A 27,148-nucleotide genomic window follows, 5' to 3' on the forward strand; every position below is an offset into this window, starting at 1 on the left:
GCGTGAAGGTTAGGCTTAAGTGTAAGCGGGCCGCGAGCCTCCTAAATAACACGCCTGAAATTTGAACTTTAGGCGACCCGCGTTAAAGTGCATGGGAACTCCCATGCGGGTCGCGTAAAGTGCCCAGATGCAGAATTGTTGTAACTACATGGCTTTTGGAGCTTATGAACGACCAAACCTCAATCAATGAGGCATGGGTGCCCCCTACTCGACCCATAACCCTCTAATACACCTGCCATTCATCCAAGGGCACTTGTAGAGTTGTGTGTAATGATCTTGAGCCATGACATTTGCTATAAATAGCACTAGTATGCAACATAACATTCACAACATCAAAACACACACCTCTGATCATTTCAAGAGCCCTCAAGTCCTCTTCTCTGCTCCATAAGCAAGAACACAACTTCTGTAAGTGATCTAACCCTTTGTGGTGTCACATTTCCTTAGTAAATGGCTAAGAACCAAACCGTCGTAACTACGGTTTGACTTTACAATAAATCAGTAATGGTTCAGTCTTATGAAGAATCAAAAGTGGTTATGAGTTGGTATTTATGTGGGTAATAAACCTCTAAAATGGTTCCCCCTGATCACCACTCTAACTATGTCAAATGTCGAGTCAAACGTGCGGTTAAAAAGTCAACAGAAAGCTATTTTAGCGATTTATGCATAATCTGTAATGTATATGTTATGGAACATGTTTTGATAATCATAAAACATGATAATAAGTATATAAACATGTTTGCGCTCGTTTGAATCGATCATTTGCTATATTGAACCGGTTCGGAGCCGAATGTCGCAAAAGTTTGACTTCTGCTTTGACTTCAGTTCTGACCCGTTTTAGTGAGGTATAAATATACCTTAGGACTCTCTTAGGACCAGGTCACATGTTGGTATAAACCCCTGTGGTCTGTTCATGAGTTATCCGAGTCTTTTGCGCAATTCCGTCATTCGCCTAAAAGTTGACCGTAACGGCCTTTTAAAATTAAAACGAGTATTTCGGACACATGAACGGACCAAAACCTTGCTTATTAAATTATAAGCATGTCCTTAAAGTTTCACGTCAATCCGAGGTCTAGAATGAGAGTTATGCTAAAAGGCGCACTTTTAAGAAAGTTTTGTAATTAACGGCGCAATTAGCATAACGCCCATCTAACCCAAATTTTCGTCACCAAAACTTTTACCCACTGTGGTAAAATAATATTTTGGGAATTTTAAAGATTTTTAATAATTTTTACCTTGCTCATAACCTGCGGTTATGGCTACGGTTCGGTAAATACCGAATATGCCCTTTTTGGCCAAAACGGGAGTTCTACAAGGTCTTTTGACCCGATTCCAGTTGCCACTGGTTTTAAATAATAAATAAAGTATTTTAAGCTTTATAAGCTGTTCGGGAAACTCAGATTTCCTGTAGAACTCGAAAAGCCCTTTTAAAGTCTTTAAAATGACCGAAAAGCCCCTACGGGGCATAATATTAACTTAAACTCGTTACGGGCGTCACGGAAGGTATCCTACTGATACCAAAACCATTTAAGGCATATTGACTTAGGAAATAAGCGTAGGACACTTATGATTAACCGTTTCGCCTATTTGCGCACACGGTACGGCTCATGGAACTAGTTTTCGTGCAATAGCCGATATGGGTCAAATTATATTATTTGAACCCCAAAATCCAGAGTATGAACTATAAACCCATATAAAACAAGTCACTGAACTTGTTGGGTCCAAATCATACTCCATTCTCGGTTTTCGCCTTTTCGTGCGAATTAACCATATCTATGTATCGGAATCAACCGGTTTAAGCTACGGCTAATATAAGGACCGTTAGGATTCTAAGAGGTTAATTAAAACCTTCGTTCCAGATTAGGAGCCCCAGTAAAAGCTATCGGTGACTTGATCTAAATTAAGGATTTATACTTGCAAAGGTAAATACTTTAACTTATTTCCCCTATATGGGCTTGGGTTACGGTATATTAATACCGCTTGATTGAGCATTATATAATTCCATCGCTTAGGTGGTTAATTGATTTAATATGATCGGCTCATTTAAACAGTTTTGTTGCTTATAAGCCTTTGGGGGGTTTAATGACCGTTGTCCCGGATATCCTTGGCATCATTTTACGAAATGGCCACGACCATCGACATCCCGGTGTAGGCGTACACCCGGTATAAAGTGTCGACATTAAAATTAAAAGACGTAGCCGTTGGTTTTCATACTACGGTTTTACGCAAACGTGGTGTGTCTATAAATCTTTAACCCGGCACGACCCGGGCTACTGAACGCATAAAAGAACATGTAAAACGTTCACAAGATCATTATGAATTTTCCCAAGTTATAAAAGAGTTTGTGCCTTGTGCATTCAAATCAATTTTAATAAACATTTTCAAATGTGTCAGTTGAATGTATTTACCAGTGTAAACTGACGTATTTTCCCCAAAAAGATTAAGTGCAGGTACCTAAACGTAAATTGGCTGGTATTAGCTCCCTAGCGTCGGGATAAGCCTCGCAAGCTTGATTGCAGTATCTGATGGAACAATACTTTATGTTTATTTACGATCCACTGTGGATATATCCAACCCCTGTAATACATTTTGATATTACAATCAGAGGTTGAAGTTTATATATTTATCTTATGCTTCCGCTGTGCATTATATAATTGTGTGGTTTGACTATATTGTTGCCAACATCGTCACGGTAATCCCCCACCGGGCCCACCGGTGAGACACGTGGAAATCGGGGTGTGACAGGTTGGTATCAGAGCCAACATTGAGTGAATTAAACACTATCCTATTGTGTTTAATCTCAGTGACACAATTGCACATACTTGAGTCTAGACAATAACTTAGGACAAATTCGGATTATTACTCCTTTTTGTCTTTATTTTCGATTGATTTTTAATAAGTTTTGGAGCAGGAAAATGCCACCTGTTATATTCCGAGGAAGAGGAAGGGGACGTAGAGGCCGAGGAGAAATCGTGACACATCACGATCAAGAAGCTGGACCATCTGGTACAAGACATCCTTCGATGACACGGAGCGAAGAGCCACAACGACGAAGAGATCTTTACGAACCCGCGAGGCATTCCACTTCGCACAGCTCGACGCCATCCTACCGGCACTCCTTTGGGCCAGATTCAGAAAATGATCCCAATAACCCACAACCTTCCTTCATACCTCTACAACGTTCGGTTTCGCACCGGAATTATGACGACCCTACTCCATACTACATAGGTCAGTTTAATCCGGCTGACTACATACATGAACCTTCAGGATTCGTTCCGCTAGGTCCACAAGATCACTTTTCTGAAGATCCCATGGAGGAAGATGAGGATCCTACTGAACCAGCTCGTGGTATGCCCACGCATCCAATAGAAGTTTCTGATGGGTCATCCTTCCATGGAACGCCCTATCAAGGACCTGACAGTTTCCAAGCGATGTTTGACCGACATGAATGGTACTACACGCCATCTCGACAGACATCTCAACAACCGAGACATCCACAGGATCCCTCTGAGGATTCACGCTTTGAGACAGTTACGCCACCACCTCCGCCACCGGCACAACCAGTAATACCTGATCCGCCGGGGCGTAGGAGGACAAATGCTCGTATGTCTACACGAGGAGGAGGGGGTATCCACTTCAGCACTCCTCGACATTCTAGTAGTAGCCACTATCCGCCGCTACAAGAAGAAGGACCTTCAAGTCCTATACAGGAGGCGAACTCCGCACCTACTGCACGAAATTCGCCACCATTTGGGTATGACCAACCCATACCTGCTTATACGGGTCCGACGGCTTACAACCCGTTCGAACCGTCACAAGCACAATACAACTACGGCTATGAGCGCGACCCCTATGTGGTGTCGGCAAGATATAATGCGCGCTACCCTGACGGAGCACATGGAAACATGGGACCACCGGACTACTCAGCTCATGGGTATCCAATACCTCCCAGACCTCCAGTTCCGCATCAAGCGCCACAACCACGATTCTCTCCTCCTGAACAGGAAGAAATACTCCATCGACTAGATCGAGTGGAGAGAGAGTTCGAGGAAGAAAAGAAAAGCCACCGAGGATTTCTCAAAGGCTTGGCGAATCTACTAAAGGGCAAAAAGAAGAAACGTGACCATTAGCCCTTAATAGTTGTACGAATGTAATTTCTACTTTAAAATAAGTCCCTGTGTGGACAACTTATCGTATTTCAGTCCCTACGTGGACTTATCTTTAGTCCTTGCATGGACACCTATCTTGTATTAGTCCCTGCGTGGACTTATCACTTATTTTAAAACCTCTATGGAGGTATGTACTATTTGAAAGACCCGTTTAGGGCAATATGTAACTGTATTTGTGATTTTGGAATGTATGTTGTGAGTTTTGTTTTAATATATATAAAGATAAATCAAAACCATTCCTTTTACATTGATCTGCCTAAATAAAGAATCTTAAAAGGTGAAACCTAGCTTGGGGTCTTTTAAGATCTAGTCAAGATGGTACGACCTAATTGAAAAGATTCTGATTCCCTGTTAACCTCTGTACGCATGTTAACAATCATGGCAGATGTGATTCGTTAAAATCACGCACGTCATTCTTATACAATAATCCTTTAAGGATTTTAAAACCCAACTAAATGATATATAAATCGTGGGTTAAATCACCAATGAAGGTGATCAATATTATAAAGACATCCATTAGTGATGCAATGCCTACGGGCCAGTATTTTAAAGACATCCATTAGTGATGCAATGCCTACGGGCCAGTATTATTAAAACATCCATTAGTGATGCAGTGCCTACGGGCCAGAATTATTAAAACATCCATTAGTGATGCAGTGCCTACGGGCCAGAATTATTAAAACATCCATTAGTGATGCAGTTCCTACGGGCCAGAATTATTAAAACATCCATTAGTGATGTAGTGCCTACGGGCCAGTATTATTAAAACATCCATTAGTGATGTAGTGCCTACGGGCCAATATTATTAAAACATCCATTAGTGATGTAGTGCCTACGGGCCAACCATATTAAGACATCCATTAGAGGTGTAGTGCCTATGGGCCATAATAATTGTCTTATAAAGACAAAAGGCAGTGGTAGTCTATGACTCTCTGTCAGAAGGAGATGAAAGAACTACAGTTCAAATCTCTATGCCTTTGATTCTCTGAAATCTCGGCTAACATTATAAAACATCATCATGATTAGGCTTTATGCCGCCAATACTATTTATATAGTTAAAATAGGATATATTCAAATCCTAATATTTAATGAAATAAAAAGTTAACCAAATATGGTCTCTGTACCATGGTTGACAAATTGTCATAAAAGACAATCATATAATAATCTCCTAAATTAAAATTTTGTTATCTTCTGTAACAGATTCAAGTTACAATGGCGGATCCCAATGGAGAGAACAGCCACACAAATGAAGATGACTATGACAATGCGTCAGTGCATTTGACAGGCGCACAACTGAAGGCTCTGATTGACAATGCTGTTCAGGCAGCTATTGATCGTCAAAATACTGAGTCTCAAGGCAGAACTGTGTCAAAACCACCCTCTAAACCAAAGACACACTCCAAACCACCCTCTGAACCCAAGAAAGATGACGACAAACATTCGTCTACTGAGCACAGCGTTCATCGCGATAGAGAATATACTGATGCGTCCAGTGCTAAGGGTTGCACCTACAAATACTTTGTATCATGTAAGCCCCGTGAATTTACAGGGGAGAAAGGTGCGGTTGATTGTATCACCTGGCTGGACGAGATGGACACGATTGTGGACATCAGCGGGTGCGCTGAGAGGGACGTGGTTAAGTTTGTGTCCCAGTCATTCAAGGGCGAGGCCCTGGCGTGGTGGAGAGCTCTGGTGCAGGCTTCAGGTAAGTCTGCCTTATACAAAATGTCATGGGGGGAGTTTATTACCCTCATAAAAGAAAACTACTGCCCTCAGCACGAGGTTGAGAAGATTGAGGCTGATTTTGTCTCACTAGTGATGACAAACCTGGATTGTCAAGCATATCTGACAAGTTTTAACACTATGTCACGCCTGGTGCCATATCTTGTGACACCAGAACCTAGAAGGATTGCCCGTTTCATTGGGGGCTTAGAGCCGGCGATCAAGGCCAGCGTAAAGGCCTCTAGGCCAACGACCTTCAGGTCAGTTACTGACCTCTCCTTGTCTCTTACACTTGATGCTGTCCGTCTGAGGGCACAAAGGAGCAAGGAGGCTGAAAAGCGAAAGCGTGAGGATGAAACCTCACGAAAGTCTGGGAAAAAGCACCGTGGAAACGGTGAAGGCAAGAGAGGGTCGGAGGCAAAGAGAGAGGGGCAAGCTGATGGAAGACCTCACTGCAAGGTCTGCAAGAAACCTCACTCCGGGAAGTGTAGGTTTGCGTCTGGTTCACAGTCGCAACAAAAGACTCCACCCTGTGGGCTATGCAAGTCCAAGGATCATAAGACAGTGGAGTGCAAAAAGATAAAGGATGCAACCTGCTTTAATTGTAACGAAAAGGGGCACATAAAGAGTAATTGCCCGAAGTATGCCAAGAAGGCGGAAGAGACGAAGAAGTCGAATGCGAGAGTTTTTCGCTTGGATGCAAAGGAAGCGGTTAAGGACGACAATGTGCTTACAGGTACTTTTCTCGTAAATAATATATTTGCAAGAGTACTGTTCGATTCTGGCGCTGATAAGTCCTTTGTAGACCAGAAATTTTGCCAACTACTAAATATGCCAATCAAAACCCTTGACGTGAAATACGAAGTAGAGTTAGCAGACGGCACGATAGAAACCGTCTCTACTGTTCTAGAAGGATGTGAAATGTCCATTAGGAACCATTCTTTTCCTTTATCTCTACTTCCTTTCAAACTTGCGGGTTTTGACATCGTGCTAGGCATGGACTGGTTATCCCGTAATCAGGCCCAAATCATTTGCGGCAAAAGGCAGATAGTCTTAAAGACTCCGAGTGGTGAATCTCTTACCATTCGAGGGGATACGCATTACGGATTGCCCGAAGACGTATCTATGCTGAAAGCTTCAAGGTGTTTGAACAGAGGCTGTGTAATTTACATGGCTCAGGTGATAATTGAAGAACCAAAGCCGAAGATCGAGGATCTTCCTGTCATTTCTGAATACCCCGAGGTTTTTCCTGAAGAACTACCTGGTTTGCCACCAGATAGACAAGTGGAGTTCAGAATTGACATCATTCCTGGAGCAGCTCCGATAGCAAGAGCACCTTACAGATTAGCTCCGACGGAAATGAAAGAACTGAGGACCCAGTTGGATGAACTGCTGGCGAAAGGGTTTTATCAGACCTAGTTCATCTCCCTGGGGAGCTCCTGTCCTATTTGTAAAGAAGAAGGACGGATCGATGCGGTTGTGCATCGACTACCGAGAGCTAAATAAAGTTACCATAAAGAATAGATATCCTTTACCAAGGATCGATGATCTATTCGATCAGCTGCAAGGAGCAAGCTACTTCTCAAAGATCGACTTAAGGTCGGGTTATCATCAACTAAGGGTCAGAGATGAAGATGTACACAAGACTGCATTTAGGACTCGCTATGGTCATTACGAGTTCCTAGTGATGCCTTTTGGGCTCACAAATGCACCGGCTGCGTTCATGGATCTCATGAATCGCGTGTGCAAGCCGTATTTAGATAAATTCGTCATAGTCTTCATAGACGATATCCTGATCTATTCTAAAAGCCAAGATGACCACGAGAAGCACCTTCGTTGCATTCTCGAATTACTACAGCGTGAGAAACTCTACGCCAAATTCTCGAAATGTGAATTCTGGCTAAGAGAGGTTCAATTTTTAGGACACGTTGTGAGTGAGCGTGGTATCCAAGTGGATCCCGCTAAGGTAGAGGCAGTCATGAACTGGCAAGAGCCAAAGACGCCTACCGAAATTCGTAGTTTCCTGGGTTTAGCAGGATACTACCGGAGATTTATTGAAAATTTTTCGAGGATTGCTGCGCCCTTGACTTCTTTGACCAAGAAGAAAGAAAAGTACATTTGGGGCCCAAAGCAGCAAGAGTCCTTTGAAATACTGAAGCAGAAGCTGAGCAACGCACCTGTGTTAACCTTACCTGAGGGTACCGATGAATTCGTAGTTTACTGCGATGCATCACACACGGGCATGGGGTGTGTGCTTCTGCAAAAGGGCAAGGTGATTGCCTATGCTTCAAGGCAATTAAAGGTGCATGAAAAGAATTACACCACCCATGATTTGGAGTTGGGTGCCGTTGTATTTGCACTAAAGTTGTGGAGACATTACCTTTATGGTATTAAATTTGTGATTTATTCTGATCACAAAAGCCTCCAGCACCTGTTCAACCAGAAAGAGTTGAACATGAGGCAACGCCGTTGGATGGAAACCCTGAATGATTATGACTGTGAAATCAGGTACCATCCCGGCAAGGCGAATGTGGTCGCCGATGCCTTGAGCAGGAAGGAAAGGGTAAAACCCATTCGAATCAATGCCAAGAGCATTGAGGTTAAGAATAATTTAATTGAAAAGATATTAGCTGCACAGTGAGAGGCTGTGTTGGAAGCTAATTATCCTAATGAAAAGCTGGGAGTAACTGAGGAGCAGTTGACTCTTAGCAAGGATGGAATTCTTAGGCTGAACGGACGTATATGGGTTCCGATTTATGGAGGACTACGAGATGTTGTTCTCCAGGAAGCCCATAGTTCCAAATACTCAGTCCATCCTGGTGCTGACAAAATGTACCAAGACTTAAAGGCAAATTATTGGTGGATAGGCTTGAAAAAGTCTGTAGCCGCCCATGTAGCAAAGTGCTTGACTTGTGCTCAAGTCAAAGCCGAGCACCAAAAGCCGTCTGGCTTGCTACAACAGCCTGAACTTCCCGAGTGGAAGTGGGAATGTGTAACTATGGACTTCATAACCAAGTTACCCAAAACCAGGAAAGGAAACGATACAATATGGGTCATAGTCGATAGGCTGACTAAATCAGCTCATTTTCTACCCATCAAGGAGACGTATAGCTCCGATATGTTAGCCCAACTTTATGTTGATAAGATTGTAGCCTTACACGGCATACCTGTGTCTATTATCTCCGACAGGGATACTAGATACACATCTCACTTCTGGAAAAGTTTCCAGCAATCTTTGGGCACGCGTTTAAACTTTAGTACGGCTTACCATCCACAGACGGACGGTCAAAGTGAGCGTACTATCCAAACGCTAGAAGACATGCTTCGTGCATGTGCGATCGATTTAGGTGGTAACTGGGATAAAAACCTACCCCTGATCGAATTCTCCTACAATAATAGCTACCACACCAGCATAAAGGCTGCGCCTTTTGAGGCATTATATGGTAGGAAATGCAGATCGCCTGTTTGTTGGGCGGAAGTAGGAGAGGTCCAATTATCGGGACCAGAGATTGTTTTCCAGACGACGGACAAGATTGTCCAGATCCGGGAACGTCTCAAGGCTGCCCGCGATAGGCAGAAGAGCTACGCTGATCCAAAGCGTAAGGATTTTCACTTCGAAGTGGGTGAAAAGGTATTACTTAAGGTATCACCCTGGAAGGGGGTGATGCGCTTCGGCAAGAAGGGCAAACTGAGTCCGAGATACATAGGACCTTTTGAGGTCATTGAACGGGTCGGATCAGTTGCCTATAAGTTGAACTTGCCTGAAGAGCTCAATGGAATTCACAATGTGTTCCACATCTGCAATCTCAAAAAGTGCTTCGCCGACGAATCGTTGGTGATTCCACACACAGATGTGCATATAGATGAGAGCTTAAAGTTCATAGAAAAACCCTTTGTCGATTGAAGATCGACAGGTGAAGAAGCTTCGCAGAAAGCACGTACCGATTGTAAAAGTCAAATGGGATGCTCGTAGAGGTCCTGAATATACGTGGGAAGTCGAAGCTACAATGAAAGAAAAATACCCCTATTTATTTGAGTAAATCTCGGGTCGAGATTTATTTTAAGGGGGTGAGGATGTAACACCTCGAATTTTTGTGTCCAATGATGTGTTAACACGTGTCATTTGTTTACACGTGGCATCTATAATAAATAAAGGACTAATTTTGACAAACCTTGAAAGTATATAAATTCGAGGGTTATAAATGTCAACAAGGGTAAATATACTGTATAGTATCCCTAAATAATGCTTAAACCTTCAAACGAATAAATTATAGATCGTACAAAAACAAAACGCGAAAGAAAGTGAGAGATTACAAACTACAGGGGTTAACTGTGTCAACATGTTTAATAATACCTCTGAGTGACCCTTTAACGTTCCAAAGACTTTGTAACGGTATTATACCCTCACTAAAATAATATATATGAATTTCGCGAAGTTTCGATATGAAACGAGAAAGTTACGATCGAATTCGTAGAAGAAGGGTTAAAAGCGTCAACAGTGAAAGTTAAGGCTTTCCAATATAATTAATAAATAAACCGGGGACTTAATAATGCGGGTAAATAACACGAGGCCCCTATCGGTAAATAACCGAGGGCCAAACCGCAAAGTTACCCCTTCAAAACCGAAAGGTCAGGTAAATCATTACGAAAGATTTCGTTATTAATTACCGGATTCTGATAATCATGACAAAAGATTTTAAAAATCTGAAAAACAGACTTCTCGCGACCCGCGTGAAGGTTAGGCTTAAGTGTAAGCGGGCCGCGAGCCTCCTAAATAACACGCCTGAAATTTGAACTTTAGGCGACCCGCGTTAAAGTGCATGGGAACTCCCATGCGGGTCGCGTAAAGTGCCCAGATGCAGAATTGTTGTAACTACATGGCTTTTGGAGCTTATGAACGACCAAACCTCAATCAATGAGGCATGGGTGCCCCCTACTCGACCCATAACCCTCTAATACACCTGCCATTCATCCAAGGGCACTTGTAGAGTTGTGTGTAATGATCTTGAGCCATGACATTTGCTATAAATAGCACTAGTATGCAACATAACATTCACAACATCAAAACACACACCTCTGATCATTTCAAGAGCCCTCAAGTCCTCTTCTCTGCTCCATAAGCAAGAACACAACTTCTGTAAGTGATCTAACCCTTTGTGGTGTCACATTTCCTTAGTAAATGGCTAAGAACCAAACCGTCGTAACTACGGTTTGACTTTACAATAAATCAGTAATGGTTCAGTCTTATGACGAATCAAAAGTGGTTATGAGTTGGTATTTATGTGGGTAATAAACCTCTAAAATGGTTCCCCCTGATCACCACTCTAACTATGTCAAATGTCGAGTCAAACGTGCGGTTAAAAAGTCAACAGAAAGCTATTTTAGCGATTTATGCATAATCTGTAATGTATATGTTATGGAACATGTTTTGATAATCATAAAACATGATAATAAGTATATAAACATGTTTGCGCTCGTTTGAATCGATCATTTGCTATATTGAACCGGTTCGGAGCCGAATGTCGCAAAAGTTTGACTTTTGCTTTGACTTCAGTTCTGACCCGTTTTAGTGAGGTATAAATATACCTTAGGACTCTCTTAGGACCAGGTCACATGTTGGTATAAACCCCTGTGGTCGGTTCATGAGTTATCCGAGTCTTTTGCGCAATTCCGTCATTCGCCTAAAAGTTGACCGTAACGGCCTTTTAAAATTAAAACGAGTATTTCGGACACATGAACGGACCAAAACCTTGCTTATTAAATTATAAGCATGTTCCTTAAAGTTTCACGTCAATCCGAGGTCTAGAATGAGAGTTATGCTAAAAGGCGCACTTTTAAGAAAGTTTTGTAATTAACGGCGCAATTAGCATAACGCCCATCTAACCCAAATTTTCGTCACCAAAACTTTTACCCACTGTGGTAAAATAATATTTTGGGAATTTTAAAGATTTTTAATAATTTTTACCTTGCTCATAACCTGCGGTTATGGCTACGGTTCGGTAAATACCGAATATGCCCTTTTTGGCCAAAACGGGAGTTCTACAAGGTCTTTTGACCCGATTCCAGTTGCCACTGGTTTTAAATAATAAATAAAGTATTTTAAGCTTTATAAGCTGTTCGGGAAACTCAGATTTCCTGTAGAACTCGAAAAGCCCTTTTAAAGTCTTTAAAATGACCGAAAAGCCCCTACGGGGCATAATATTAACTTAAACTCGTTACGGGCGTCACGGAAGGTATCCTACTGATACCACAACCATTTAAGGCATATTGACTTAGGAAATAAGCGTAGGACACTTATGGTTAACCGTTTCGCCTATTTGCGCACACGGTACGGCTCATGGAACTAGTTTTCGTGCAATAGCCGATATGGGTCAAATTATATTATTTGAACCCCAAAATCCAGAGTATGAACTATAAACCCATATAAAACAAGTCACTGAACTTGTTGGGTCCAAATCATACTCCATTCTCGGTTTTCTCCTTTTCGTGCGAATTAACCATATCTATGTATCGGAATCAACCGGTTTAAGCTACGGCTAATATAAGGACCGTTAGGATTCTAAGAGGTTAATTAAAACCTTCGTTCCAGATTAGGAGCCCCAGTAAAAGCTATCGGTGACTTGATCTAAATTAAGGATTTATACTTGCAAAGGTAAATACTTTAACTTATTTCCCCTATATGGGCTTGGGTTACGGTATATTAATACCGCTTGATTGAGCATTATATGATTCCATCGCTTAGGTGGTTAATTGATTTAATATGATCGGCTCATTTAAACAGTTTTGTTGCTTATAAGCCTTTGGGGGGTTTAATGACCGTTGTCCCGGATATCCTTGGCATCATTTTACGAAATGGCCACGACCATCGACATCCCGGTGTAGGCGTACACCCGGTATAAAGTGTCGACATTAAAATTAAAAGACGTAGCCGTTGGTTTTCATACTACGGTTTTACGCAAACGTGGTGTGTCTATAAATCTTTAACCCGGCACGACCCGGGCTACTGAACGCATAAAAGAACATGTAAAACGTTCACAAGATCATTATGAATTTTCCCAAGTTATAAAAGAGTTTGTGCCTTGTGCATTCAAATCAATTTTAACAAACATTTTCAAATGTGTCAGTTGAATGTATTTACCGGTGTAAACTGACGTATTTTCCCCAAAAAGATTAAGTGTAGGTACCTAAACGTAAATTGGCTGGTATTAGCTCCCTAGCGTCGGGATAAGCCTCGCAAGCTTGATTGCAGTATCTGATGGAACAATACTTTATGTTTATTTACGATCCACTGTGGATATATCCAACCTCTGTAATACATTTTGATATTACAATCAGAGGTTGAAGTTTATATATTTATCTTATGCTTCCGCTGTGCATTATATAATTGTGTGGTTTGACTATATTGTTGCCAACATCGTCACGGTAATCCCCCACCGGGCCCACCGGTGAGACACGTGGAAATCGGGGTGTGACAGTACGGCCTAGATCGAAGCACGTTTCTCGACGAACGATCCTAACGGTTATGCCATGGCTATATAAACCCAACCCATTTCATTTCAAACCCACTTGATTTCTGAGATTTTCTCTAAGTTGGAGTGTAAAACACTTCATACCTGAGAAATACTTGGAAAATCAATCTTGCGGGGACCTTCTGTAAGTATTCTTTCGTGCTTTTCTTTCGTTTTAGCGTTAAAGTCAAACTGCATTTGACTTTCTGCATTAACCAGTTTACGGTTAATGCGAAGTTCGTTTGAACTTCCCAACGTGAGCGTAATCACGATGGTTATAGTCCCTAGTGACTATACCTACTGATTACCACGTTATCTAGGCTCAGTGACGAGTCGTAGTTTCGGCCAAAATGCGTATTCTTGCCCATTTTGTAACCAAACTACTTATGGGTATCAAGACCCTTTGTATTGATATCAAACCTGTTTTTAAAACTCATTAAACATGTTTTAACATGTTTAGCTCGTTACTTTTAGAATTGTGCTTGTATAGGGTCGTAAAGGTAAGCGATCTAATCAATCGCTTATGCTTTCGAACTCGACCCATTTGTTCGATCTTTAGGATCCGACCAAACACTTTAGGTGACCATAGTTGTATAGGGAATAACCTTCCGAGGTTATACCTTATGGTCACGTCGTTTAAGTGGTTGTATGATAAGTAGTTCCTATGCCTTAGGAAAATTACCAAAATGCCCTTTTTACGCCAAAATTCATTTTAAACCTATGTAACGTAAATTTTGACATCTAAACTGATTTGGCAACAATACTAAACATATTAAGGCATATCTTGCTTGTCATTGGGCTAGTTAGGCGTTCCGAACGCGTTTTACGCCAACGGCGCGTTAAAGTAGCATAAGCTACCTAAACGGGTCGTAACGGGTCAAAAGCACTTAGGATAGGTTTCGTTTTAGTATGTAGGCTTTGTTAAACCATATTACATAAGTTCCCACACTTATTAGGTTTACATACCCTCATACTACCCGATCCTCCGATAGGTCCGTTTATTAATGTAGATTCCTATATTAGGTGCCGCTTGAATCCGTGATCTTCTAGCTTTGCTTGGTGGATATCTAAAGTCTATTGAGCAATCTCAAGTGAGTACATAGTCTCCTCTTTTACTGTTTTTCAAACATTTTCGGGTGAAACACATGTGCCTACTTGTTACTTTCATGCGTTCCATGTTTTCATATCATATACTTGCTATGTTCATTAGTGCACTATTAGTACATGATTTCATTATGTTTTTGCTATGTATGTCCATTGTGTGCATACTTAGTACATCGTTTTACATGACATTTTATGCTATGTATGTTTATTTAGCGCATACTTAGTACATTGTTTTACATTACCTTTTCATGCTATGTATGTTCATCATACTTAGTGCATTTGTTTTACATCACATGCTATGTATGTTCATCATGCTTAGTACATTTTCATTTCATCACATGCGTACATTTTGGGTATGACATTTGGTTTGTTTAAGTGGGACCATATACATTCATTAACTTTGATCACGCCGCTCGTTATTAGGTAATGGTACCATAGGAATTGACAACTCCCATTCCTGACATCCTAGGTATGTTTGGATGGAAGGAATGACCGAATTCGATAAAACATAACACAGATAGACCTTTAATTTGTTTAAAGGTTTATCACACAGTCACAAGGCTTGGATGTATGCATTTTCACAATACCGCATAAATGTTTGTATCGGTATAGCATGCATTTCCACAAAACATAACATTGATTTAAACCACGTTTTACTTCAATACATTGTTTTGTGCATTTTTACCTATGGTTTAGTTGATACATATTTCACTTGCCATACATGACATTTTGTTTACACATTACTTGATTGACATTTGACATTTTGATATTGATATACACATTTCATGGACTACATTTTGACATAAACACTTTGACATGGTTTTCACAAAGACATTTGACAAATGGTTTAGACATGGGCAATTTACATTGGTGGTTTGTTTGGGTAAGTGATTTAAGTAACGAGACCTGTGTAATGTGATACAAGCATGGTGGATACGCCGCTGGTACTTTCTATATATAAGTGCTTGTATTATATTACATGTCGTAGCGTTATTTAAATCATTCAATTTGGACTTATACATTTTATACAAATGACATATTTTTCACAAGACATTGTTTTACGAAACAACTTATTTTATAAACTCATTTTACTTGGTTATTCATTTAACCTTACATTATTCTTTTAAATATACATATCTATCATCGCTTTTCAAATGATTTATAACTCAAAACATTTTACAAGGATCATGACTGACTTTTTGTTAAACAACTTTTTCTAAACTTATAAGTCATGAATCCTAAATCAATAAAACCTATGTACTCGCCGGCATTTTTATGCTGACATACCTATTTTCACATGTGTTTCAGGAGCTAATGCATAGGACGTTCGTGACACGCTAGGGTGGACTTGGGCCTTAGTGACATAAAATGAAGCTAGACTAGTTAAAACATGTTATGAACTTCTGTTTTTCCTTGTTTGAGACAATGTATTTTACTTTTGTTTGATAAATAAAATATAACTTTGAATGCCATGGTTGTGAAACAATAATTTTGTTACAACACTCCCCGACATTTCCGCCACGATTTGATGTTTTACGTGGTCGGGGTGTGACACCAATATGTCAAACCCAAGTGTCCACTAGTATTTAGCATCCTTCGCCAAAAACGTAACGAGACCGTTTTAGAATAAAGACTTAACAAGACCCCGATGGGTGGTTTGCTACTCCTATAACGCTATATATGTTAAGTTGAGGGCTTAGCAAAGTTAATGACATAAAGCATGTAAAATCTAGCATGAACCTAAGTAAACAAGTAGCATGCATAACCGATTGAGATCATAAAGTATGTTTTAAGTGTGTGAGTGTGAAGTTTGAATAATAACATGTTACAACCCAAAGTGTTTTTAAAGGTAAATGGGTCAAGTGTACTCACAGTTTTGCAAGCTTCCACTTGGTAAATCCGCGAGGGTTGTTGATTGATTAGGATGGAACACCGAGTCCTTCTACACGAAGAAACATAGGCGTATGAATATTAGATGATAACATGAGATTTGGAGTTCAAATTACATAAAAATAGCATATAACTTAAAGTAATCATCTAGTCATATAATATGTGTTTGACACTATGAAACCTCAAGGGTTAGAATGTTTTCATGGGTAGAATACCCATTAGAATCATAACAAGTTATTAGGTCTTAGATGATGTAATCTGGTACTTTGACGAATGAACACAAATTCATCATCAAAGGTTCAAATATTTGGATAATATATATAAGTATTATATGGATTATGTATATCAATAAGTCCAATAGTTCAAGCATGAGGTAGCAGGATGAATCTCCATTTAGAAACCTCTTTTGTGTCATAGAAGTCAAGTAGGAGGTTGGAAGAACAAGTCTTTCATTTAGGTACCTCTAGGTGTTCACCACTACACTTGATGTTATGAACATTCAAGGAGGGTCATGAACATACAATAAGAAAAGAAATAATTATAACTAATCTAAGAAATCATCAAATAATGTGTGGATTTTTAGTAGGATAGCCAAAGCTTGTCCTATAATCACACAAACATCAAGTTTCAAGCTTGAACACTACTTGTTGGTATAAACCCTAAACAAAACAGAAAGTTTGTGAGGTTTACACCTCTGATTTTACATGTCTCAACCTTGTTTTTAAGCCTAACTAACCATAGATATGGTTATAAGCATAAGGACATAGTTTTGAGATGAGATAACTCAAGACCTTGGTGACATGGAAAACCTATGAAAATGTTCCTTGTTTTGGAGCCTTTTTGGTGACATTCCAGACCTTGGTTTTCCATGGAAAACCTATGAAAATGTTCCTAAAGTTAATCCAAGTAAGTAGGAAAAAGAATCAATTGAAAAAGGTTAAGAAATAGGTGAGCTATGCTCACTTTTGTAAGATGTGATGAATCTGCTCGAACTCTTGATTTCAGCTGCGATTTGGAGTGTTTGAGAATGAATGGAGAGTGTTAAGAAAGTGAAAAATGCTTGGAGGAGGCTTGGGTTATATAAGGGATGGATTAGGGTTTCATTGTGTTGGGCTTTGGAAGTATTTAGAAGAGTTAATCATTGAAACAAGCCCACAAAACCCAACCACATAGGGCTGATTGGCGCTGATTTGGGCTGCCATACTTTTATTATTATTTTTTAAACATTATAATGTTACATATTTGTGTTATATATTAAAGTATTTAACATATTCAATGTATAATCTAACATGTTACAAGCCCAAATGTGTGTATTTATCACGTTTCAAGGTAGAAACATTTTGTTCTTATAGATGATATGAAGGTAAACATGTTTTTTTATAACAAAAGAACACAAACAAGTATAATTAAGTATGAAGATCGAGATTAAGTATCGTATACGCATGAATTGAGCACGTATGACAAATGTTTGTAAGTTTAACACATCTTGCAAGAATTACAAATAGGTTATCATATGTATAATGAATTCAAACGTGTGAATAAGTATGAATATGTAAAACATGAATTGTAAGAAACACGAATTTTTATTTATGATCCAAGTCTCGGATTTTACAACGATACGACGGAAAAGACGATTACAAGAATACAAGATTTCCAAAAATAGAAATACAGACAAAGCTTTCTAATTATGGAAAGTATGAAGAAGCAGGGCGTTACAGTCTCCCCTCCTTTAGGAAATTTCAACCCGAAATTTAGGAAGAAGTAACGAAAAGGTGCGGATACTTAGTCTTCATATCACTCTCGAGTTCCCAAGTGAATTCAGCACCACGTTTTCCATCCCATCAAACCTTAACGATAGGAATTTGACTGTGCCTCAATTTTTTGACACCTCGATCCATGATCTCGACAGGTTTCTCCACAAAATGTAAAGTCTCGTTGATTTGAAGATCTTCGAGTGGAACTTGAAGTCCTTCATCAGCTAGACACTTCTTTAAGTTCGAAACATGGAAGACAGGATGAACGTTGTTGAGTTCTTCAGGTAGGTCCAGTCTATATGCACCTTGCCAATCCTTTCGAGAATCTTGAAAGGACCAACATAGCAAGGTGCGAGTTTTCCTTTCTCACCAAATCGAACCACTCCCTTCCAAGGGGACACCTTGAGGAGTACGAAGTCACCTATCTCGAATTCCAAGGGCTTGCGATGCTTGTCAGCGTAACTCTTTTGTCGGCTCCTGGCTTTCAGTAAGTTGTCTCGAACCTGTAAAATCTTGTCCGTTTTCACATCCCAACCGATGGCGGAATCATCGGGGCGCGGCACTAGGCGAATCAGATTGCTCAAGAGAATCCACAACAACTATATTGCCAACAGTATTTAATGCGTTCATTATCCCGTACTAATAAACAATACATTCACATAAGTCATCACAGATTTCTTGTCCTCTCGAACAATACAAATCCGATAACATAGAATTTAGGTAAGTTTCTAGACTTCCTAGCTTGATTTGATGTAGACTGCGACTAAACCTGCAACATACGTTAAAAACAACGTCAATACAAAAGTATTGGCCAGTATACAAGTTTTGATAGTGTAGCGTAAATAGTTAGAAGTGCTGCGAATTACCAAATACATAAACGAGATACCTCAACATACATGCATACAAGACAGATACTACCAGCTAAGTCACTCGAGCTGCGATTGCGATTGCTATTCATCCTAACTAGACCCCGTCAGGTTCTATAGTACTATACTAGCTAAGGCGGAACCTTGCGAGTATAAGTCCTAACACATATGTAACTAGCATCACGTGTAAATATGCATAACAGTCATTCGCAAGTGAAAAACTGTTTGATTGAATAATTCGTTTTGATAATTTTGATTTGATAGAAACGTATGTTACACCCAAAATGCGATAAAAAAGGGTTCGAGTATACTCACAGTCGGTGTTTAGAAAGTAAACACAACTTGGTTGGATTGAAGGGAGCGCGTCTGAGAATAGCCTGATTACAGATTGAAAGCGTAAGCGTTGAATAGTACGTTAAACGGTCGCGGTGAACCAAGTGTCGGATGGTAATCCAATCAGATGGCAATTCGATCGGATGGCTAGTCGATCGGGTGGCAATCCGTTCGGATGGTCATCCGATCGGATGGCCATTGATTGGGTTGTCTCCTCGTTGGTAAGGATGTGTTTGTGTATGATGGTTTTCCTTTTGAAGTTTTCGTTGTAGCATTTTGAAAACGGAGAAGTATCTCTACCCTTCAGGTCGATCGATCGAACGACGGTTCGATCGGGTGATCATCCGATTAGTAGGACACTTTGGTGAGGACAAGTTCACAGTAGTTTGTCACTCGATCAGATTGCAATCCGATCGGGTGGAAATCCGTTTGGAACTGACTAAGTGTTGAACATGTTGAAAATTGTTTAAGTGTGGGCGGAAATCCGTTCGACATTCAGCTCCTCAAAAGTTTAAATAGAAGTTAAGTGTGGGACCAAGGTGTAAGCCGATCGGGTGGCTACCCGATCGGGTGGCAATCCGATTGGACGGCAATCCGACCGGACGGCAATCCATTCCAGCGTCCTGATCGTCTTTACACTTGGTTGTTCTGATAGTTTGCAGTTTTGATCGAGACGATGTGATAACGTGCTAAACAACAGAAACCCCATCTTGACCCAAGTGACCCAATCGGACAGGAATCACCGTAGTCTGACCAGTTAACCTGTTCGAGACGGTTGTTCATGTTTAACCCAAAATCGGTAGTCTCTCTGATAGAAACCAGATCTTGAACCGACACATCACTAGAAAGAGTCGAAGATTAGAACGAGCTCCGATTTTATCGGTTTCGAGTGCATTGAGTGTAAAAGAGTTGAAAGAAAGTTGGAAAACCATCCTTCAATCCTCTTAATCATGAATAGGTGTAGATCAATGTGAAAATTATTGTTTGATCTTGTGGAAATCCTTCAGATCTGAGTTGTTCATGATGAAATGAGGTCAATACTTGAAGTTCATAAGAACTCCATGATGACATCACCCTAGAACACCTCAAATCTGTTGATTTCATGGTTAAAAGTTGAGATTCAAAGGTGAAAAAGATGAAGAAGTGTGTGTAGATTAAAGAAGTACAAGATTTGAGTTGAAAACTTACAAGAATCGCGAGAAATCGAGAGAAAATAGCCCCAAAGCGTGCTGGTCGAGTGAGATTTGTCACATCAATTGAACAGTGATGTGACAAGGGCTATTTATAGGTGAAGAGGAGAAAAGGTGATGAAGTGCCATGGATTGGGTGGCAATCCGATCGGGTGGTTGTCCGATCGGGTGGCAATCCGATCGGACGGCAATCCGATCGGTTGGCCACTCGATCGGTCGGTCACTCGATCGGTGGTCTCCGGCGAATTGCGTTTTGATGCTTCGTTTTGTTCGTTAAGCTTTGAAATAGTTTGGTTACACATTTTCATTCCCACATTCATATATTTATTATAATTAGGCACAAAGGGTCGTATACATATCCACATTTCAAAGTCTGCGTTGCGATAATTGAGTTGCGCGTTTCGAATATGCGTTGCGTTGTGACACATCACGGCTATCGAGGAGGGTAGAATAGGTCCTCACTCAACGTCATCGTGAATGTTAGTATGTGCGATGTGATGGGTTATAGCGATAAAGTATGCGTAATATGCGAAAATACTGCGATATAGCGATGTATGCGTTATAGCTACATTATGATCCGAATCTCTGGTGCTAGGCGTAATGAGTACAACGAGTAGTAACAACGCACGAACGTGCGGGTTGTTACATTCATTGTCTCTTGTATGAGCTCGGGACCAGTGATCTAAACTTCACCAATCTCGTGCCAACAAATAGGCGAACGACACTTGCGACCATACAATGCTTCGAAGGGTGCCATTTGAATACTCGTGTGATAATTATTGTTGTACGATAATTCGATCAAAGGCAAGTGTGAATCCCAGTTGCCACCAAAATCGATTACACATGAATGAAGCATATCCTCTAAAGTTTGGATAGTACGCTGGGTTTGATCGTCTGACTGAGGATGGAAAGTGCTGCTAAGGTTCAAAACAGTACCCATAGCAGATTGAAAAGTTTGCCAAAGTCGAGATGTAAAGCGACCATCACGATCATAGATAATGTCAATGGGGATACCATGACGACAGATGATTTCATCATTGTAGATTCTAGCCAATTTCTTGACTTTGAAATGTTCACGAATGGGGAGAAACGAAGCTAATTTGGTTAACTCGATCAACGATCACCCAAATACTATCATGACAAGAAGAAGTACGAGGAAGCTTTGTGATAAAATCCATAGCAATGCTTTCCCATTTCTAGACAGGAATTTCTGGATGTTCGAGCAAACCAGAGGGACGTTGATGTTCAGCTTTGACCTTCGAACAAGTAGGACATTTCGCAATGAAGTTGGCGATATCCTTCTTCATTCCAAGCCACCAATAGGACATACGCATAACTTGGTACATCCTATCAGCACCAGGGTGAATGGAATATCTCTATTTGTGTGCCTCCTTCATCAGAAAGTGATGCGCGTGTGGTGTTATATGTTTTTATGTATATTTTTAGCCCTTTTTTACACGTTAGTCAAGTTTTAAATTTATAAAACACGATATTTACTAACACCAAACACACATATGGGCAAGTGCACCCATCGTGAGCGTAGTATAGTGTTGGTAAGATACCGAGGTCGTCCAAGGACACAAGAGCTTTTAATACCGGTTTATCCTCAACATCTAATCAAATCAAAAGTTTAGAAAAAGGTTTTAAACTAGAAAATAAAAACTAAAAAATGCTGAAAATAAAAATAAAAATAAAAACAGAAATATAAGATGAACCATTTGGATCCGACTCGTGTTTAGTGTAACCTTTGATTATTTCCACACTTTTACACTTTTTAAGAGATTATCTTAGTTATTGTAGTAGACCCCTCTTTTGAAGGTGACGTTACCCTCAACCCAGTAGTTTGATTCAGCAAGGATACAATCCTAAAGGGTTAGATTATTGAAAGATAATTAATTAAGTTATTAATGCGTAATGTGGTAGGCCCCTTTTTTGAAGGTGACGTTACCCTCGGCTAAGTAGTCTGAGTTAGCAGGGATACAGTCCTAAGTAGTCGGGTTAATGTTTTAATACTAGCTTACATATGAGGGGATCAAAGAGTTTGGACCCCGCCATCCAATACCAGTGGGTATTGAAGGAGGTCCTACTAAATTTGACACAGGTCCTTGCAGGATCTATACACTGAACAAGGCAAGATTCTTACCAAACCATTCCCATAACCCCCGACCAGGTAGCCAACATATCTCCATATAGACCGTGGAGATATGAATGGTGAAAATCTTTTATTTTATATAGACAGTAAAATAACGGCAAGACACCACGGACAAATGATAAGGAAGATTCACCTTCAACATAAGAAACTAGTTATTAAAGTCACTAATACATAACCAAATAAAAAGTGCGAAAAGATTAAAAATAAAAAGTATTACACTAGACACTTGTCTTCACCAAGTGATGTAAGAGACTTAGGCAAACATGGCCTTTGATTGTCAAGAACTCTTACGATCAATCTTGGATCCCGAGACTACTCACACACTCTATGATGGATGATGGATGATGGTGGTGGATGTGGGTTGTGATGGTGGTGGTGGGTGGGTTAAGTGTGAGAAAGGTGGTTTGCCAAGAGATGGTTTGCAAATGAGCCAAGCACTCCTATTTATAGCCTGCACAAAAGTCCGGACACGGCCCCATGTCTATTGGCCCACCCCGTGTCCACCCATGTTCTCTTTCTTCATTAATTGCAGTTTGTCTGCATTAGTTGACCACGCCCCCTTGTCCGTTGGGCACGACCCCGTGTGCATAAGCGTATCTGTACTATCAAGATTTCCTTAGATTCTGCGAATCTTAGAGTTGACCACGGCCTCGTGTCCGTTGGACACGCCCCCGTGGTGGGTGATAGAAGCTTCTACAACTTTGTCTTTTCTGCAGACACTTGGGCACGCCCCCGTGCTCATTGAGCACGGGGCGTGTTCAGCCTTCTGTTCTCTTGTTTTTGCTTGGGAAGATGTTGTCGGGGGGTCGGGCATGCCGCGTTTGTTCCTTTTCTTGTATTTATGTTAGATTTAGCTGTCTTTTTGCTTCTTTTGTTCATTTGAGCTTGTTTAATCCTGAAAATACAAAATGAAGACAAAAACACACTTTTTCCAACATTAGTATTAAAAAAGGGTTAGTTTTATGCCACATTTGATGTAATTTATATGTTGCATTTTGCGCACATCAAATACCCCCACACTTGGATCTTTGCTTGTCATCAAGCAAAACTCTTTATAATGTGGCTTTACACTCCCAAATGGAACGGGTAGAAGAGAAGGTTTTTGGGCTTGTCATAGAGTGTTGGGATTTCCAAGATTCTTTATTATGTTTTTTTATTTATTTACAATCCTATTCGTCATGATTTATTTAAAACACTACATAAGATAAATTACTTATTAGGACATAACATGCCTTTTTAAAATTCCATTTATATACAAGTTCACATACCTCACGGGGGATCACTCAACACTCGACCGAAGGTGTATTTTAGTGAAACACTCGAGAGCGGCATAGAACTTACTCCTACCATATGCTTGCCAAGCAATCAATCCTCCTCCTTTTTAACTATCTACCTTTGTAAATATCAAGAGGACTTTGGGGAAGGGTTAGGCTTGGGTTAAAGGTAGGTGGTCGGGTTAGTGGTTAGTAGAAAAAGGCGAAAGGCGTAAAAAGCATCGGTTTTCGTAAGACTTTTTGTAACTTTTTATTCAATGAAGCATTTCTTCAAACAAAGTTCTTTTTTGATAAACTTGTTTGTTTATTTCTTTTGGCTTCATCATTTTTTTTGATAAGAAGTCATAGGAAAAACTGAGCCTTGTTACTAAAATAAAGAGGTTTAAAATGAAAAAGGGTTTTGGTGGGTAAAAGGGTGTTTGTTTTGGGTTAAGAAATGAAAAGGTTTAGGCTCAAAGGGGTTAACTAGGGGGATTTTGGGTAGGTGGTAAAAAAAAGAAAAATAATGGTGTAGAACTAAAAAGGGTTAGTCCTAATGCCTCCATCATTTACTTACTCGGGTTTAAGTTGGTAAGGACCGGGAATGTATCGTCGTGGCAAGTTCTAGAGTTGTAAGAACCAAGCGGCTATTCACACAAGAAACGAAAAATGAGCATTTAGTTTAAAGATGTATATTTGTATGCTCAATAAAGGCTTAAAACTCACTTTTTGTGGGAATGGGTTTTTTTTATGTGATCAAGTATATATAATCAAATTTTAACTAGATTTGTCATGCCGTTTCATAATTTTCTTATGTTGCTTCTTTTTATCACGAGGCTATCGGTTATAAATTTGTAAAAATATAACTTTTTTAGAATTTGAAATTCCCAAATTAAACCTAGACAAGTAAAAAAATGAAAATTTTTTGAAAAAAATTTGGGGTGTTTAGCGGTTCCAATAGAGTTTTGTGTAAGGCTTGTAATTAGGACTTGCAAAATTCAAGGTTTTAGCATCCCCCCCCCCCACACTTAAATTACACATTTTCCTCAATGTGTCCCAAAAATAAGTTTTTAGGTTGATTGAATGTGTAAAAAAGGTGTGAAAAAAGCAAAAATTTATGTTACTGGGCGCCTGGACACGTCCCCGTGGTGTCCAGGCACGGCCCCGTGTTCAGATATCGCCAGTAATAGAAACTAGTAAAAAGAAACAGAAGCCTGGGCACGGGGGCGTGTTCAACGAGCACGCCCCGTGTCCACTTACCTGAACTGGGCATTTTCTGCAGATGATTGAGCACAGGGCGTGTTGGATGAACACGGCCCCGTGTTGAACTTGCTGTAATGAAGAAAAATTGTCGGGTGGCCCTGTTTTTGTGCATGGGGTGCTGGTTCAAGTTTCCCTTGGTATCCTTCACCATCCTGAGTATGTTTTATCCATTACAACATCATCCAAACACCAAATACTCAATAAAACCATCATTCATTAAAACTAACACATTACATGGGTCTTAAAAATGCAGAAAAAATAAAATTTAAAAGTCCTAAGATAGATAGGTCAGGTGATACATAAAATCATCCTAGTGAGTTCTACTTTTACATTTAGGAATCGAAATTCCGGAAATAGCTTTCCGGTGTCTAAAAGCTTCGTAGAACTTCGGACCGAGGGGTATTCCCTAGATGTTGTTAAAGCCATTCTTCTATCTCTCTTGGGAGAAAGAAGGCGGGTTCATTTTCCTCAACATCTTGTGGAGGGGAGTGAAACCAACCGGAACTCCTTGTAGTATGTCTCGAGGGGGTTCCGGGTGTATGGTGAACCATTCGGCCGGTATGATGACTTCCGGTACCACATTCCATGCCCTTTGGGCGATAATTGGTACCAAAGGAGGAGAAGCGAGAATGTTCAACCTTTGGTGCAAAAGGTTGACCTCTCGAAGACATCCCTCTAGTCCCACCATCAAATGATTAATACGGTCGACCAATGCTTCTTCCACCCCCGTCATTTCATCAATGGCCTCTCTTAAGGCGTAAACGTAGTTCACAAGAGAATCTTCAACCGTTGATGACCTCCTCCCCTGTCGGTTGTTCCTGGAGTGCGATGAAGATGTTCCGCTAGTTCTACTCGTCATTCTGAGAAAACAGAATGAAAAGAGTTCAACTTTTATGGAACAGTACCTCGGACACGGCCCGTGCTCATTGAGCACGGCCCCGTGTTCAGATGTCTGCAGATTTTTGGGACAGGGAATCTTGGAGTTTTAAATTATTTTTAGGGTTTTTAAAGCATTTTTAGCAGAAATAACTTAAAACACTGTTGTAGAACTTATTTTTAACAAGATTCCTTGAGTAAAAATCTATCAAACATCACCGTAAAGCTTGGAATCATGGTGATTTCAAGCTCTAATGGAGGTATTGAGGAAAAATTGAAAGAGAAGGTAATGGATAAAAGTGGAAAAGACAAGATGGTTGTTGAGAACCTTCTTTAGAATATACCTAGGATGGTATGTGTGAAGATCCCAGCAAATCTTTGTCTTTGGAGTGGTCCAAATGAGCAGGAATCTTGCTGCCTTTATAAAAAACGACAGCACGCTGCACACGGCCCCGTGTCGGCTGGACACGGCCCCGTGTGCAGGCAGGCTCCTGACACATTTTGGTAGACACGGGGGCGTGTTGACCTGGACACGGCCCCGTGTCTAGAGGCTGTTTATGAAGTTTTGTCTATTTCTAAGGAATTTATCCGGATCGGGCGGTTCCTTACTGGATGGAACAACCCCAAAGTGCCTGAGATATCTTAATTGCTCTAGATTAAGACGAGAACGCAAGAGGTTGTCGGTGAGGGTGATTCCTATGCTAAATGTAGGTGGACAAGTCCAACCCTTTCCAGGGATCTCGTTAAAGAAGGTGTATGCCGAATCGCTCAGGTCTATGTATGCACTGAACGAAGTCGATGGGGAGTCCTTCACGACACAATCGACACAGGGGCGACTATCGCTCAAGTCTTCGCTAGAGTTAGAGGTAATATCGGGAACAACGAAGTGGTTTTTATTCGAATGCGATCCCAACAATTCTTCTTGGGTATCGTCTTGAGATGGACAGTCCAACTCAAGTTTTTTTGACCAATTAAGAATTAAATCGTCTAGTTGAAATAATTCATCAAGAAGCATTTCTCCTATAAGATTCGGTTGAGAGCATTCGAGGGAGAGATAAGGATTATTTT

This window comes from Helianthus annuus, chromosome 15 (genome assembly GCF_002127325.2).
Source record: "Helianthus annuus cultivar XRQ/B chromosome 15, HanXRQr2.0-SUNRISE, whole genome shotgun sequence".
Taxonomy (NCBI): domain Eukaryota; kingdom Viridiplantae; phylum Streptophyta; class Magnoliopsida; order Asterales; family Asteraceae; genus Helianthus; species Helianthus annuus.